Genomic DNA, 13,117 nt, shown 5'->3' on the forward strand with positions numbered 1-13,117 from the left:
TTATATGGGAGGGGCAGAAAAGATACAAAATAAGCAATTTTTTTTTGCTAAGCTTTTCTTTGAATCTTTTCCAAAGCACCCAGAAAGTTGATGACTGATTTCTATAGATCTACAGATAGATGACAAATTTTCTAGAGGGAAACGTAAGATTTTTAGTAGTTGTCTTTTTTTATTTCAATAGTAGGAGATCTATTTTAAAGAAAAAATATATTTTACCTTGACTTTTACTATGTATAGTCCTACTGGACACTAAGTTTACACACCTTTCTCAATAAAATAGCCCCTCCCAGAATGTTGTAATTCAGCCAAACTTCTGGGTGTGTTATAATTAGGCAATAAGAAGGAACATGTAGTTACCTTCTGTGGGATTATTGTTTGCCTCAGGCCAGTTACGAGGTACGAGATTGGAAATTAAGTGACAAACCACCCAAGAAGCACAATTATCTATAAATACATTAGCTGAAATAGGATACTGTTATGTTGAAATACAAATGATGAAACAAGTGAGAGACTCACAACAGTTATTCAGCTCTATTGAAAGGGAACCCTGAAAATATTGTTTTCAGCAAACCAAGTCCATAGGTGCTGGGGTCTCTGCTGGAGCCAGAGGGAGGGGAGTACTGATCTCCCGTCCCCCTGGCTGCAGAAGGGAGCCACTGCCTAGAGATTGAGGTGGAGCACACAGGGCTAGAGGACGCGGGTGGTTTCCCTGCTGCAGCCAGGGAACTCCTTCCGTCTGGCTGCAGTGAGGGTGGAGGGGTTCGCTAGCAGAGACTGGTGGCCCTTCCGGGTCGTAAGAATGATATCTGTGGCCCTTGAGCCAAAAAAGGTTGGGAACCACTGGTATATACCCTATATGCTCAAACTCCGCTCTGCACACCCGGGCAGTGCTTCATGTCTACACTGCTAGTTTTAGCTGTTTAATGTCCAGCTGCCTCCCTGCTGCCCGAGCATTTCCCCATCTCAGGGAGAGACACCAGCTGCAGGGAAAGGCGCTGCAAGGTGGAACCTGCTAGATCCCCCCTGCTGGAGCCTTTCACTGCTGCATGTAGATACACACCAAAGTGTGGATGCAGCCTGCCTTTCGCTGTGTCATGTAACTTACACGTACCCTACTAGCCATTGCAAGAGCCAGCAAGGGCTCAGTAGAGCTGGTCGCTAGCATGATTAGCATTAATTATTTGTTACAGCAGCACTTAGAGGCTCCAACTGAGATCAAGGTCCCAGTGTACTGTCACAGATGCATAGTAAGAGCTTGTCACTTCCTAGAAGAGCTTACAATCTAAGCAGCCAAGACAGAGAGGGTGGGAGAAACGAAGTACTTTTATTATTGTCAGTAGAAGCTACCTATTATCTTGGCTCTGGGCATAGGGAATGACAGACTCTGCCACCCAAAAGGACTCTTTTCTGGGGAGGACAGGATGTGTATTAGTGGGCAGCTGCCACTAGTGCTCTATGAATAAAAAAATAATGGTCTGATTTTCAAAAAAGTGTTAAGCATCTGGTGCGCCCACTGATTATTATGTGAGTTGTGACTCTCAGAATCTTTGTAAAACAGGCCCTAAGTGACCAACCAGTGACCCACCAGCCCCCATGATAGAGCAATGGAGAGGGGCAAGCCACTATTTCCCCTGAAGACACCAAAGGTAGTTAGGAGTCCTGGGACCAGTCTGTGAGAGGCAACTATGGAGCTGGAGGGGTAATATTTGCTTCAGAGTTTGCAAACCCCAACTGTCTAATCAAGCCTGAGGGATTGGTTCGTTACAAACTCTTGCAAAATGAACCTGCAGGGTTCAATTCATAAACCTCTCATGAACCCATCCCTGGGGAGCAGTCATACCTCTTTCCTTTGAAGCTGCATTGAAACTTTCCTCAGCTGGAGGGGGGCGGAAGGGAATTCCTTTCTAATCTGCTCAATATCTGTTGTGGGTTGAACAAACCCTGAAGCTGAAATATGCCATAAATTTGATTGGTGAATCAGTGTGAGGAGAAAAGAAACTGAGCAAAACCTTTGCACAGCACTTTAACGTACTTCATTCCCAGACATTTTTTGAGGTTTGAAAAACATTCTTTCCTTTGATTATTTTAATTTGTGCATGTCTTCAAATTTCTTCTTTTCTGTCTGGAGTGGAAGCAGAAAGGCTGTAGCATTGTGAAAAAGATTACCCTTAATTTATTTCCAGTCTGATCACAACAGTGGTCTGAAAAGAAAAACTAATTAAAAGTTTATTAACTAAGTGCATGTATGTTTCTAAAACTAATTAGAAGGGAGGGACTGAATCAGATTGTATTCAAGCTTTTCTTTTATCCTAGTGGTTTTTACATCATATTACAGAGTATATTTGCATTTAGTTTTACTCACTTCTTGTGGAAGCCTGTAAATAATAATGATATGATTTTTGTATCACAGTCGCCAAAGCAAAGGCTGTGATACCGTACTAATATGATACAGCTGAAAATTGTTAATACCATAAGTCTTTCATTATTTTGCTTATCACAATCGTACAGGGACAGCATTCCAGCTTCTGCCAGCTTACTTTCTATACACTGCCTGTAAGTATAAGGGACTCATGAATATTTAAATGTTTGTGAATAGGGTTCTCATGGACATTAAGCCATAGCTTCTGAGATGAAGTTGCAGCCTCCTCATACCAGAAATCAGATTTTCAATGAACATCCTATGACTAGCAATGGAACACAACACATTAAAGGATCCCTGTTACACGCCATGTAGTTATCAGATCATAGAGGCACATGCCTACTGGGATCCAAGTAGCCTGCCATGTGCCATCCTGTTCCTATTGGCCAGCTATCCACAAGCTGCAATTCCACTCCATTCAATGAGACGGAAATATTTAGATAGTGGGTATAATGCTGCTTCACAGCCTAGTTCCTGTGGTTGCTGTGGCAGCCGCAGCTCCAGAAGTTTTCCAGCTTCTCTTCTGTTGCTTCCTCTGGATTGTTTTGCATATTACCTTTTCAGACCAAGTTCCTAGCTTCACTTTGAAATACATGGAATATGTTGTGGTCCCATATGAAGAACTTCATGTATTTGGCTATATAGTATGTAAGTCTTCTGCCAGACAAAGTTGGCAGCCGCAAAGGCTGGGCTTAATATTTAAGGGTTTTTGTTAATGATACAACACCAAACTGGCTTGAACCCCCACCCAGTCACCTGGGAAATTACACACTATTCCCTGGGCACCCTAAAAGACAATACTGCCCCCCACACAAGCACAGAATCTGAGTGTAGAACGCAAACCTTTTAATAAAATGGGAATGAAGTAACACAGCACTGGTTTGGAAAGACAGTGCAAACAGAATGTATAAACACAAAAAAAATTCATGAGCAGAACTTACCCCAACTCAAAGTACGTGGGGTGTGTTGTTTTCCTTTTCACTTGTCCCGCCCTATGGACTGTCGTAACTGCACTGTTCACCTTTTCATTGTAGGGCTCGATCAGCCCCCTCTGATAGCTTCTGCTGCCTGCCAGACATGGGGCTTGACCAGCCCTTCTGCTGACTCCTGCCACCTGCTGGAAATGGGGCTCAACCAGCCCCCCTGCTGGCTGTCATTTTTTTAAAGGTTTCCCAGTTTTTGTATTGACTTTAACTTTAGTAAGTTTAGCTTTTAGTAATTTCAGCTTTCAGTTCATGAAAAAACCATTTGCTGACACGGAAACATTGTTCCTGCTTATAACAAAACAAAAAACTTAAAAAGAAATAATTCATTTTACCTTTTAACAGTGGAAGAAGATAGTTAAGTGCTGCCTAAGGGGGCAGCCCTCCATCAGGGCTGGTGCAGCTGCAACAGGAAGACCCCGACTCCTCCTCGCTGCTCTTTACAGTGCTCTGGCATCCAAACACCTCCTTTGCTAAGTTTTATTTAGAAAAAGTAACATTTTTATCAGAACAGGCTAAGCACAGTTTCGCTGCCATTTGTTTATACAATAAAAAAACATCTTATTACCCCTGCAGTTAACACTAAAGTAATTTGTAACCCAATACCAGCCAACTAAGCATTTCCCATCATGCTCATTACATAGGTGTGCTTATGCAAATACAGTGCACGTATGCTAATTGTACTTATGCAAACACGAAGCCTATGCAAATAAAGTGCCTCCCTTTTCAGCTGGCTGAGCAGGGGAGGGGCACTCAGACATTGCTTACAAATATAATGTACTAAGATTTGCCTCATTGAAAATGGGACATTTTGAATTTTCTTAGGACCAGATTCTGCCATCCACTTAATTTTTAATCTGGCAAAACTTCCATTGATTCTGAAGAGCATTTTCCTAAGCAAGGAATAAGTAAAATGATATTTAGGATTTGGACCAAACTGCGTATTTCATTTGGACAGGTTAGTTGACCAGGTTTCAGAAGGATTTTGGTAGCTTTTTATGGTTGTAGGTAGGGGAAGGGTAGGAGAATTCAGGATATTCTGCACTATACTTAGTGTACATTTTCCCTATTTATGTTTTCCATGAAAATGTGCATCTTGATATTGAAACCAATCAACATCCTAGGTGTGGTTCACAAGATCCTTGTCTATGAAAGTCTTTCTCAAATCAAGAAGGATACATAGTCTCTTTGAATTGATGGAAATGGCTATTGGCTATATTACTGCAGAATTATTTTAGATTTTTTAATTATTATTATCAACCCAACTCTGTTCTTTGAGATGAGAAATCAACAGTGTGGGGTCCATTTGTATGGAGCTCAATGCAGAGTAGGAGCAGATCTCACTATTAGAGCTGGGCGAATAAAGTAAAATATTTTTGCAAATATTTGTTTGAACTTTTTAAAGAATTTGCTTCATCTGTATTCATACCTCTTTTGTGTTCACTTTTCAGGTATATTATAGGAAACAAGTTTATTGGCCAGAATATCTGCAGCAGAGAATTTTAAGTGAAGTTCACAGTATATGCATAGAAAGTTAATTTTCAATTTGTAATCATAATATTTACCCTGAAAACCTGATTTTAAAACTTATGTTCATCCAATCAGGAAACAGCAACATACTTTGTAACCTACATTTTCAGTCAAAGGATCATGAATATCAGATACAATAAACTCCTCACCAGTGGGCTACAAACCAAGAATTATCTACAGAAATTCTCTGGCAAATAATTTCAAACAGGGATTCAATTTTAGGGGAAAAAAGTGATCTGTCCACAGTCTGTTTTCAAAAAAGCTAAATTTCTCTGGATATATTATTTTTTTATGAATTAATCACATAGCTCTATTCAGTCCAAAGCAATGACTACACACAAAAATGACATAACTCAGATAAGTCAAAAAACAATGTTCCTTACAACAAAATTTTGCTTGATTTCTTTCCCCAAATAAGATGGTACTTTGATTTGACAAAACTGAAATGTTTTTTAAGCACCAGAGGTAAATATTGTAAAGGCAATTGTACATTTTGATTTCTTAAACACCTTTAGCAATGTACACTTCTATATAATAATTTAAGAAACCTGAAACACAGCAAGCAGTTGAATAGAAGTCAAAAGGCATTCTAGGGTGATTTCCTTCAGTACAGGTAAAATTATCTAATGTTTTACTTCTTCATATTGCAATTTTCTTCAGGGAAAAACAATATTCCTTAATTTTTTAGTTGCATAATTCAGTGGGAAAACGAGTGGCTTAAAACTCATTACAATATGGGATTGTAAATTAATTTGAAATGAATATATATTGCTATTCCAAACATATCAGTTTAGCCACATTGTCCCACATGGCACTATTAAGAAGATAACCATGATGTTGGCTACTTACTCTTAGAGGTGTAAAAAGATCAATTCCAATTGTTAAGCCAATGAACAGCTGTATACAATTGCTAGCTAAAATAACTTTTGTGTGGTAGATAGCCCTTCTGGCTCAGGTCTGCAGCACTGACATACTCCTAAACCATACTGCTATGTGTAGACTATATATTATACATACATTGGCTGAGATGAGCATGAAGCAAAGAAGAAACAATAAAAGAAACCCTGAAGTAACATAATCTGAAGTTACCATGATTTGAAATTTATATATCATGCTATAAAGAGATGTGCAAAGAGTCTCTGTTGAATCTTCTGCTATATTATTGTTAGTCTGCCAAAACAGAACACTGATTTTAAATTAGTTTTCTTGAAATAAAATAGCATTTTATAATATATCATTTAAAAAAAACCCATCTATTCAGAATCAAGAGGATAGTTCAGTAACCTTGAAGGGATCTTTACTAATTGAAACCTGCAGGAGGCACATCTTTTGCAGGTTAGATTCAGTACCAATGCAGATCCCAATCCTTCAAAAGTGCACATATTCCACTTATGCACGTGGATAGTTGTTAAGAGATGATGTTGAGAGTTGCACAAAGGAAGCCATTTGCAGTGCACAGTTACAAGTTTTATTGGTCTTTCAAACTCCAAAAATTATACGATATATTCATGAGCATCATTGACTGGTACCTTAATTATTTACAAACATACAGACATTTCATATAACACCAATGACTTCAAATGTGAAGTTAAGCACATGCATAAATGTTTGCAAGACTGTGGCCAAAAAGATTCTGGGGGAACCTTAGTTGAGGTTATATTTAGATTTGCACTTTAAATAGGACTAAAATCCCTCTTTTGACATTTAATTATTGTATTTTGTCTCCATATTTTATACCCTCATTCTTTAGCAGAGAAGTGAATTTTCCAAAACATTTTTTTGGCAACTTTGTGAGAGGAAACTTTAAAATGAGCACCTTTGGACATTTTCCCTGAGGTTAAATAGTGTTTTTGGACTCAGCTAAAAAAACTACAGTCACTAGAAACTTAAAGTTACAACACACACACAGTCTTGTAACAGCTCAGCTACATGCCACAAGTTAACTTTTACTAAGATACAAGACCAGATATTTTCCTTACAACTTCAGTTTGCTGCTGTAGCCAGCCTGCCTCCCCAGCTCCAATCGTCACACAGATCCTGGGGAACCAGATATTCTGCCTAGGTAGCAGGGGCTAAGAAGGAGGAGATGGATTTGGGGGGACATGAGAAGAAGATGAAGTTTGGGGTTGGGAGGGAAGTTATACCTTTTTCAGTTTTTACCTCAAAACTTTTTTGTTAATGAAATGCATGTGCAAATTGCATGTGTCTGGGCATATTTACAAATAAAGACACAGCATATCACATTGTTAACATTGCACTGAAAAGGACAATTGCCAAATTTACAATGATCAAAATAAAACTGTAATAAGAACTAACATGCTTAACAAGTAACATGGGCTATCCTTAAAGATAGAAAAACATTCCCCACTAACCAGACTAATTATATTAGCTTTGCACTATGCCCTGAAGGTTAACAAACTTAAGCTCTGTCTAGCCAAATGGAGAAAGGAGATGGTTCTCTGCTGGGACTATCCTACCACTAGCCATTAGTTGTTCGAGCACCTTGCATGTGAGCAGATCGACTGACCTCAGTAGTTAAGGTGATCAGCTAGGAGAGCCAGTCACTTAGGTAGCAAGGACCCAAACTATGCTACCACTAAGCAGCCAGACCTCCCTCAGGAGTCAATGAAAGTCTTTCCATTGACTTCTGTGGAGGGTTAGATCAGGCTCTAACTGCAGCTTCTGAGGGGGGTCTTTTAAGGAGAGTTCCGTGCAGAATGTGTTGCAGTAGTGCAATCGGCAAGTCAAAAGCCTGGATAACTGTGGCAAAGTTCATACCTGAGAGGAATGATCACAATTATGCTATATAGAAATGGAAAAAAAAATCTTTTTTGCCACTGAAGCCCCTGGCAACCCAGGGACAAATGAGGATATAAAAATAAGTAAGACTCTCCTGTGCATTAGTATAAATATTAGTATTCATTAGTGTAAGATAGTGTTTCCATACAACTCACAGTATCCTGTAAATGCCATTTCCAGAGCTTCATAAGCTGGCATTAACGTATTTTTGCTTTCATTTTCACAAATCTTAATATTATCTCTATATATGTATTAACATGTTTTTTTTACATCTCCACATATCATAGCATCATGATCATTGATATATTTATTGACATCATTTTCCAGAAGACTTCAAATGACTTATTTCTGGCATTCTTCAGAATAAATTCTCCATTCATTTGCACTGATTTATTTCTCATTTCATTCCATAACAGATTTACAGCTATAGGTTTCATTATCACAAAAACTCTGTCATGGCCAGATCCTTAGCAGATGTAAATTGACCTAGTTCATTGACTTCAAAATCTTTGTTGGGGAAGTGAAATGTTCAGCAGATTAACAATGGACTACTGAGCCTCTGGCTGGTTCAAATGCAGGTCAATTTTAACTATGGGTCAGTGAACACAATAATAGGCTTTAAAATCTCTCAAGCTATTTTTAGAGTTTGCAATAGTGGTTCATGGACCTTTTGTCCTGTAACTTGAACCCATATTTATTTTCAAGGTTGAAGTAATTTTTAAAACGAAAACCAAACAGTCTAAAGGGCAATATGCAGATTATATAAGAGAGAGAAGAGCTACTACTAAACTGGGCTGGCAAAACTGGATGGTATATATGCTATATTTACTTTTTAAATTAAATTTCTTCTCTCCCTCTCTATTTGTCTCACCACTTTTCTATATCAGTTGTTTACTCTATCTACTCTGCACTCTATTTTCACCCTATTTATTAATCACTTCTCCTTTTTTGCCCAGCCTTGTCTAAGTGGAGCAGAAGCTGAGTTTGAGTCTTCTAGTGGTGTCTTCTGTTCAAGCTTGAGGTGCATTCACAAGGTATTATACACTATGCTGAACTGTCTGTGCTGCATGCCCTGTGGGCAAAATAAGGGCTTCATTCACCAGGGCTGTCAGCTTGGCACTTTTCTTGCGCACTAGGTCCCAAGCACACATGTGAAGTTACACACGTGTAAGTGTTCACAGGCTCACAAACAATCAATAATAAATTCTTATCCTCACACCAATTTCTCCCAAAGAAGTCTATTGTGGACTCAGTAGCTAATTTTCATTATTTACGATCTTGACCATATTGAGGCCAGTCTGCAGGGCTCCTACTTATACTAACCAGCAGTTGTTATGTCATCCCAATGGTTTCAAAACCTCAATGTAGCCATTTTTAGTGAGCTGGAATATTAAAAAGAGGTCTCTGCTCTGAGACATGATATGATGTATTGTTGCCAGATCCTTTTTAAAGTGGCTGAGCTACGCAAACACAACTAGGAGAGTTTATTCTGCAGCAGAATGAAAAATCCTTGAATGCATTTGAAAGCACCAGAAGTGTAGTTCATTGAAAGGGTAGATTGAAAATATGATTTGCCATGATTTTGTTGCGGAAGCAAGCATACAGCTTTTGAATGTCACTTAAAACAAGTGAAACATCAGCATTAGAGCCGATCATACAAGTTATGGGATGTTTTAGAATTAATTAGCCAAGGTGGGATTGTCCCAGCCCTTCCTCAGACATGCAGGGAAGCAATGCCCTGCTTACTGTGCTGATGAGCCCTGCTTGGATTGCAACTTCAGCCATGGGAATGGCAGCCAGAGATAAACACCCTGTGAAGATGAGGCAGGGGAGGAGGCCACACAAGGTGGCTCCAACCATCACTTATTGGCTAGAGTAGCTTTCTAGATGCACAACAGGGTGTGAACTGTGCCACAAAAAGGGGTGAAGTAAGTTATTGCCCCCCTCACTGCCTCAATGCAAGTGGAGTCAAAAAGGAAATGTGTATGTGTGTCGGAACACAGCTTGCTCTTTGTTCTGATCCTGGGATGGTGCAGCTAAGTACTGCCTCTGACTCAGACTACACTGCAAACTTGCAGGCCAGCCCTTTATGAATCATTTGATTTTATTTTTGTTACTTGCCCAGGTTATACAGCTGGCTGAAAAATTTGAGAATGTGTAGGAACGTCTCACAGTTCTTTTTCAATTAAAAGATAGACTTTTTTTAAATGGTTTGTCCCACTCTACACAACATCTGCTGAGTACGAAATGTGTGTGATCCAGGTAAAGTCGAATTCCATAGGCCAATCAAATAATCATAAAAATCAAAATAAACCCATTTTATATAGTATTCAATATAGACCAGCAGCTGAAACATAATAGTACTGTCCCCAAGATAGATTAAATGCTCCAGAATAAAAGTAGTTCCTATGTAATGTACCTGTATTTTGTGATTGCAAAGCAACGTTTACTGATCCTAGGGAGTTATTAGAACTATTTATGAATCAGGATGACGTCCATGGTCTCATAGGATAAATGCTGTAGTGACAGAACTGAGCATAAAATCTCATCATTACACTTGAATTTCCACATAAGCCCTCCCACACATCAAACTCCCCAGTCCACTACAGTTTGATGCATGGCACAAAGAAGGATTTTTATTTAGGATTCAGTATAGTTGTAAATCAACAGATGTGGAGTGGTGAAAAACAACTGTCAAAATTATACCTCACGATACAAATGTTCTAATATGAAGCCTAATTCACTACTCCGTTACATTGCTTTGGCTTCAATGGACATACAGTAAGATAAAACTAGTATTACAGCATTCAGAACTAGGCCTATGGTATATAAGTCAATGTGTAACACATTGTTTACATTTTCTGTTGTCAATGATGTAGCAATTTCTTTGTATGGCTATTAAGTAATTTACTGTCAGTGATGCATTATATGTACTTATATATCTTTAAAGATGGCACAATTCTTTGCAATTGAAAGGTGCTCTCAGTGCTAGTTACTTAGAAACTAAGAGGCTCATACATTTCCCGTTAGTTCAGTTCTTGAGGTTAATGTCCTACTTTTCTGTAAACTCAGTAATTTCAATTAATTCTAGCTTCTTTCATAGAATCATAGAGTTGGAAGGGACCTCACGAGGTCATCTAGTCCAACCCCCTGCTCAGAGCAGGACTAACCTCAGCTAAATAAGACTAACCTCAGCTAACCTCTCTTCCTTTTAAACACTATTATAATTCTGTCTTTTCAGCTTCTTTTTCTCCCTTCCCCACATATTCTTTCTTTCTCTCTCTATGTTCAAGCCCCTTTTCTTTTACTTTCCCTGTGTCTTTTCCCTCATTCTGCAATATTTTTCCCCACTGTTCTTCCTTTCTCTGCTCCCTTTCAGTCTCACTTCCCCCTCCAATCTCTTTTCTCCCCTTCCCTTCCCTTCCCAGCACCCCATTCCCACTCTTCCTCATCTATCCCCTAGATTACTCTCCCCACGTTGTACGTTTCATCACCTTCAATTGCAACTCCTCAGCACCCATTGGTGAAGCTGAGGTTTTTCCAAGGCACCTAATACTCTGGTATCTAGTGCTTCCTCACCCCTCAGCCATCTTTCCCTGAGTTCTCTCTCACCACCTGTGCTAGGGTGACCAGATAGCAAGTGTGAAAAATCAGGACAGGCGGTGGGGGCTAATAGGTGCCTATGTAAGGAAAAGCCCCAAATAATGGGACTGTCCCTATAAAATTGGGACATCTGGTCACCCTAACCTGTGCTCCCTGTCCCAAATACTCTCTCACCCCAATAGTCATCTTCCTTCCACGCTCCATCCTCTCTCTCTAAGTTTAAATTAGATTTTCTCTCTTCACCTTTTTCTCCCAGTTCTTTTCCCTCCCCTAATTCCCATTCCCACACAAGCATTCTCTCTTTCACCATCATCATCATGATGCCCTCTTCCTTCCTGCCCGTCAATCTTCCCTGATGTCTCATTTGTGATTGCCAGTGGAAAGCATTCTTTGCCTGTCTGTGAGCTGGATGGTCCTCTTTCTTGCCCAACCACCTCTCATCTTCACTGGTCATATACATTACCTGGGCTATAGTTGAAGAATCAGTGTGGGAGGCAGTCAAAAGGAGGCAGGGGAGGTGTTTCCACGCTGCAGGGGCATAGCACCACTGAACCGCATCCCTTCCTACAGCCTCACATTCCTGGAGGTGTACGACAATCAGCTTGATGTTTGGGGGAGTATTTTGCTCCCATTCAGAAATAAGTACCTGAGGTAGCTGTCTATGTCACCTCTTACCGACATCCAGTTCTCCTTACAAAGATTGCTGTGATGTGGGACCATGGCAGGAGGAATGATTCAAACATGGACAATGGATGAGATCTTCATTAAAAAGCTAAATGGAAACTTTATTTTTTAGGAAACAGTTGGATAAAATTCCTCAATGGAAGAAGTGAGAGGTAATTAAATTCAAATATCGTATGCATCCAACAAGGTTGTCATATCTGTAATTGCAATATATTGCTTCAAAAAATAGCCTGGCTTGGCAACAGCAACAGAAGCTTTCCTTAGGAGAGGTTTTAGCATCAGTCAATGGAGCAGTCCAGATGCTGTAAAGTAGATGGAAGTTCCAGATTTAGAGATAAACAGATCAGAATATTTTGCCCAAGGCTCTGGTTTGGCTTTGACTTTAATCTGATTTTATCCCACCACACTGCTACAACGTTAGGGGAAAATGAACTACTGTGTACGGTAGAATGTAATAATGTATCATTCATAAAAAGAATCAACAATATCAAATAAACATACTTCAGAGCTGGAACAGCAGGCGGACAGGGAGAGACGGGCATTAACTAAACACTTCCATTTGCTGGCATTACAATCAAAGAAGACTTCCTGTTGTTATAGAAATCAGTGTGAAACCCTAGTCCACTTGGCACAAGGACAGAAAAGAGAAAAAGCAAGTCCCAGAAATCCAATCAGAATGTCTCAACACAATCGCCTGTTCTGACAACACACTTTTGACATTTCTTTTAACATCTTTTTATTATTTTATTCCTAAACTATGTAAAGAAATCTTAGCTGTTTCCCAAGCTGCTATCTGGCTCCCTGAAGAGCTAAGACTTTTCTTCAGCCCCCTTCTGCTTCACTCAGGCTCTGATATAACATGAGGGAGTTTAAAAATCACATTTGTTCGGAGAGAAAATGAAGCCACATAGTCCTAGGGATGTTCAGTATAAAGCAACAAAGGTCTGATTACTTTTCAGCAAAGTGTGAAGTGGGAGAAGAGGGAACAAGCCCAAAGCTGATGTTGCAAGGGAGCTGCCTAGGAGATCTAATTATCAGGGGAGTCTCCTGCCTCCCTATGCCAAGACAGCTTTCGCTGGTCTGTCTCTGTAAGGGCTTC

This window comes from Emydura macquarii, unplaced genomic scaffold, assembly GCF_026122565.2.
Source record: "Emydura macquarii macquarii isolate MOO-44397 ecotype Brisbane River unplaced genomic scaffold, CSIRO-AGI_Emac_v2 contig_2473, whole genome shotgun sequence".
NCBI classification, from domain to species: domain Eukaryota; kingdom Metazoa; phylum Chordata; order Testudines; family Chelidae; genus Emydura; species Emydura macquarii.